The 5,649-nt window shown below is 42.2% G+C and overlaps 1 protein-coding gene across 1 annotated transcript in view; it reads right to left on the bottom strand.

The window, feature by feature from the left end:
• LOC111387278 (calmodulin-binding protein 60 B-like) overlaps positions 1-5,649 on the bottom strand; it is a 48,220-nt gene that overhangs the window by 32,035 nt on the left and 10,536 nt on the right. The gene's annotated exons all lie outside the window — the stretch shown is intronic.

Below are 5,649 nucleotides of genomic sequence, written 5' to 3'. Positions count from 1 at the left end.
TATACCTGATAGATCTCCCGAGCATGAGGGCTGAGAAAGGACACGAACGAGGCCTTCTGGTATCTGCAACAAAGGTAACGAGGTGTGTTCTCATCGCCCCTCCAAAACTTAAGTTAGAAGGGAAAAATATATGAGGATATTTGCTGAAATTGTATGTAAAATTGTACCTGAATAATGAACCTCAGCTCGATATCAATCTTTTTTTTTTTTTAAATTTGAATGTTCTCAACCCCTACCTTTTAAAAATTTGAAGGGAAGGGCTCGACCCCAACGTTGTCAAAATTTTGAAAGAAAATTGTGCACGGGCCTTATTTAAAAATTTGAAAGGAAGGAGCTCGACCTCGAGCTCATTAAAAAATTTTGAGAGGTTTAGACCCTAGCCCCGTCAAAAATTTTGAAAGAGGGGAGCTCAATCTCGAACTCATAAATTTTGAGAGGAAGGGCTTCGTCCCTACCTTGTTGAAAATTTTGAAAGAAGGAAGCTCGACCTTGCTCGTTAATAAATTTTGAAAGAAAGGCCTTGATCCCTACCTTGTAAAGGATTTTGGCATGAACGAGCTCGACCTGAGCTTTCAAGATATGAATTGAAGGAACTCAACTTGGAGCTTTGTTGAAAAATGCTAAAGTAAGGGCTTGACCCCTACCATGTATAGAAGTTGAAAAGAATGATCTCGATCTCGAGCTTTGTTTAAATTTTTTTTAAAAGAATGAGCTCGACGAATAGACAATGGTTCATATAGAAGACATCGCCCGAACTCAATGTACGATCATTATCCCAAGCCCTTGCATCTGGGATTAGACAGTGTACAGAGCTCAAGGATAGTCTCGAGCCAATGTGAGAGACTTATCCCGAGCTCATGTGGTTAGGATTTGAAAATGGATTAAGTTCGAGGGCAAGCCCTGAGCTTAACGTGGCACAATTATCCCGAACTCTTATGGTTGGGATTTGAAAATGGATTGAGCTCGAGGGCAGGCCCCGAACTCCACATGACACATTTATCATGAGCTCTAGTGGCTGAGATTTGACATTGTATTGAACTCGAGGACAAGTCCCCAAGCCCAACGTAAAATGATATCCTGAGCTCTATTCCCATGGATTTGAGAATAGTTTGAGCTTGACAAGCTTGGGATAGACTCGTGGTTGGGTTTTTACTTGATGTATTGCAGGACTTGGATGTGCTTACTCGTGGCAAGGCTTAGAGTACCTGCACGGGGTAAGGTTTGTCGTTCTTGCTTGTGGCAAGGTTTTGATGTGCTCGCATGGGTGCGTGGATCAAGGCTTAGAGTGCTTGCTCTGGACAAGACTTTGAGGTGCTTGCACGGGAGGAGGCAAGGCTTTGAGGTGCTTGTATGGGGCAATGCTTAGAATCCCTGTACGGGGCAAGGCTTTAAGTGCTTACGTAGTACAAAGCTTTAGTGCCTGCTCCTGACAGGGCTTTGGTGTCTGTGCATGATAGGGCTTTTGATGCTTGAACGAGTCAAGGCTTTAGTGCTTGCTCGTGATAGGGCTTTGGTGCCTGCTCGTGGCTTTTAATGGTGCCTGCGCGTGACAAGGCTTTTGTGCCTACGTGTGACACGACTTTTGATGCTTGCACGGGACAAAGCTTTGATGCCTGCTCGTGACAGGGCTTTTGATACGAAATGTATGTCTACAAGACGAAGCAATAGTTAAAAGCAAATTGCTATATCATAGTAAAGTTAGTACTCAAGGACAACTTGGCATGAATATAAAAATAAACTGCTCAAGGGCACGCAAGGCTAAAAGGACACAAGTTAAGCAATCTACATACCTGGGGGCAGGGATAGCTACTTGCAATAAAGCTTTAGGCTGTGGTCATTCCACTGGTAGCTTTTCTGTTAGGCTTGAGCCTGAGCTCTACTAGTACTTCCACGATGTTCAAGTGACCAACCTCGAGACTGGGTGTCAAGGACCGCAGCTTTACTTAGCCCCATGACACTATCGCAGCCGCAATTTGCCCAACTTCGGTCGCACATTGTAAATATTACTTCAAGTTTGAGTTGTAATTTTCTTTTCATTGTAATAGTTATTTCAGTTGTAAAATAGCTCTGATATTGGTAAACGTTTAGTATGATTTCTCGTCTTTTAAACGTCTACTCCCGTCACTTAGGTTTTTGTTCAGAATGCTATTATAGGGGGTATTAGTCATGCAAAAATCTTTCAAGCTCACTGGTGTCCGCCCCCTGCACCAGCATTTGTAATTTTCTGCTTTCATCAATTGTAATGTTCAATTTTCATCAATCAATGTTCAATTTACTTTCAATATATTCAAATTCTCTATTGTAAGCTTTCTACAAAATTGCAATCAAATTTTCTTTCGTCCCAATGCGATCGAGAAAAGGCGGAAGGTAGTCTAGCGAAGCAGACTATTGCCACACGGTGTCCCTTTCTGTGCCAAGAAGAAAGGCACCCCGTGAAAGTTGGTATCAGAGCTGCGGCTCACAACCCTCGATAAAAAAGTTATGGATTCAATTACATCCCACACCACTAAAGTAGTAAGAGCCTCAAAAGAAGGGTACTACGAAACAGCGCGTGGATGCGCTTGATGAGACAACTACTAGATTGTGCTATGCTATGGAAGGTCTCGAGGAAAAAGTCGAGATGGCCGAATCTGAGATTCGTGGATTACACATCCAATTGGATGAAAGCCAAAGAGCTTGCGCAGCAATGACTGAAACTGCTGTAATCATTCCTGATCTGCAGGATGAAATGGAAGCGTTGAGAGCTCAATTGCGGGTACTCCAACGTGCGGTGGGCAATGGGCAAGCTCCCGTACCTGAGGATGCTCCTAGGCTCAAAATTCCTAAACCGTGTACCTACGGAGGGGCACGTGATACAAAAGAAGTCGAAAACTTCTTGTTTGATATGGAACAGTACTTTCTAACAGCTTCAATCGAAGACAGAGCTAAAAAGGTAACCACAGCTACCATGTATTTGGGTGGAGATGCAAAACTATGGTGGCGAACCAAATATGCTGACATTCAGGCCCACAGGATTCGAATTGATTCTTGGGATCTCCTCAAAGAAGCGATCAAATCGCAGTTTTTCCCGAAAAATGTCGAGTATCAGGCTCGACGGGCGCTTCGAGACCTAAAACACACAAGCTCTATCAGGGAGTATGTGAAATCCTTCTCAGGGCATATGATGAATATTCGAGATATGTCAGAAAATGATAAGCTCTTCACCTTTATGGAAGGGTTGAAACCGTGGACACGCACTGAACTTCAAAGACAAAAGGTTGCTGATTTGAGCACAGCCATGGGAGCCGCTGAATGCTTGAGCGACTACCAAACAGAATCTAGAAAAGATCGACCTTCGGGGAGTAATCAAGCAATTGGAGGTGGTAACAGATCTTACAGACCCAGCTCGAACCCAAATGGGGGAGAGCGTTACTCTCATAATAGAGAAGAAGCCTATCAAAGCACCCGTGGCTTTTAGGGAAACTATCATAACAGCCGTCAGGGAAATTTTAACGCCAGTAATAGTAGCAACTGGAAGAAAGGAAAAGCAACGGAGGGCCGAACTGATGTCACTCCCAAATTGAAGTGCTTTTTATGTGAAGGACCTCATCGGGTGTCAGAGTTCCTCAGAAGTGGATGGTGAATGCATATTGTCAGTTAGCAAGTGGCGGGCCAAGTTCAAAACAAGAGGCCTCGCAGGCTAATTGTCATAGTGAGACTGACTCTGAAGAGAATGAGGAAGTAGTTGGGGCATTTTCACATCGGTGCAACACCCTGTCGCATCGAGTTGCTGAAAAAGATGATGTCCCATTGAAAGAGGCAAAGATGGAAGAAGTGAAGGCTCGAATTTGTAGGGCCAAAAGCTTAATGTACATTGATGTAAAAATCAATGGGAAGCCAATTAGGGCTATGGTGAATACTGGTGCTACCCACAACTACCTTGCATGTACCGAAGTAGATCGACTCGGACTTGTTCTAGAAAAGGGTAGTGGAAAAGTCAAAGAAATCAACTCCGCTGCTCAACCAATAGCTGGAGTGGTGAAATCGGTGTTGATCAAAGCAGGTCCTTTCGAGGGAAGGACAAATTTATCTGCAGTTCAGATAGATGATTTCAAGCTTACTCTAGGATTGGAATTTCTTCGGGATACTAAGACAGCGGTGTTGCCATATTCCGATTCGTTAATGATGATGGGTAATAAGCCGTGTGTCATCCCTACACAGGTTGGGAAGATGGGCGAGAAGAGTATCTCAGCCATGTAATTTAGTAAAGGTTTCAAGAGAAATGAACCCTCTTTTTTGTGCACTCTTCGATTAGAGGAGGCCGAAAAGGCGAATGGTCCTATTCCAAAACCCGTTAAAAGGCTTATTCGGGAATTTGAGGACATCATGCCGGAAGAATTACCAAAGAAATTACCACCAAGAAGGACGATTGATCATGAGATCGAACTTATTCCAGGCGCCAAAGCTCCCGCCAGGGCACCATACCGTATGTTTCAGCCTGAGCTTAAAGAACTTAGGAAGCAATTGGGGGAAATGTTAGAGAACGTGGACGACTAGGGAACTAGAGGCGGGCTTGTGAAAACAGACTAGAGTCAGGCTCCATTTACTACCTCCTACAGGAATTTCAACGTAAATGCCTGTATTTGATCTTCACGGTCGTCTTCTTGGAGTTCCAACTCTCCACCTCCAACTCCAACCCTGCATGGCTAAGTGAAGAATTAGATTCCACAGGCCAAGAAAGACTAAAATGGGTGCAGAAAAATTATATGATTTACAATTACTGCTCGAATGCAAAACGCTTCCCACCAGTGTGTACTATCAAGATCGCACAATGATAAACCATGCAAAGGGTACATAAAATTTTTCAGTTCTTTTTTGTTAATACAAAAGGGTTTTTGGCAGCATATAGGCATATATACCGTGGCTCCCTACTTTTCTGTTCAATAGAATTCTTCGATTTCACCTTTTAGGTACCTACTTACTGGCTTTGAACCAGTATATGAATGTTCATTTATCACTATCTTGTATATCGGCAAATATGAGATTCCATTTATATTTCTTATAAATTATACAACATGAAACGTCATTCATGTTGCAAGCAAAAACCATGACTATACGATCTCCTATGTACGGTGGACAAAAGTTGTAATGCCCACCTACTACTGTGATGATGCCACGTCAACGATCAAAAGAAAAAAAGTTTGATTTGTTGACGTGACGACGTCACATTAACAGTGAGCAATTGTTATCCTATCCACTAAGAACATTAGATCATCTCTTATAATACTATCTATCATCAATCAACACTAATGTCTCATGAAACTATGCAATAGATATTTTGATCTGTGACTAAGCAAAGAATGCGTAATGATATCTGCAACGGCTCCTAAAGTTAATTGCCATGTTAGATAATGAAATTATTGTTTTGAGAAAACTTCTCCAAAATATAATTCCAACATTTCTTCAGGCAAACGTGTAGATTCCATGTACTTCATCACAGGCTAAAAGGGTGAAGTCTATGAACGACCCAAGGAGAATAGACGCTACAAATAAAGAATTTGGAAATCACAATGCAACAGAAATGAACACGTACATAATGTATATTAGCAATCATTTGCAGAAATTTTAACATTGAAATCATAGTCTGATGAAAATACTTAATTAAACAGA

The sequence above is a fragment of the Olea europaea genome, unplaced genomic scaffold (genome assembly GCF_002742605.1).
Source record: "Olea europaea var. sylvestris unplaced genomic scaffold, O_europaea_v1 scaffold398, whole genome shotgun sequence".
Taxonomy (NCBI): domain Eukaryota; kingdom Viridiplantae; phylum Streptophyta; class Magnoliopsida; order Lamiales; family Oleaceae; genus Olea; species Olea europaea.
Note: the sequence above shows the minus strand (reverse complement) of the source record. Positions and strands in the feature narration are given on the sequence as shown.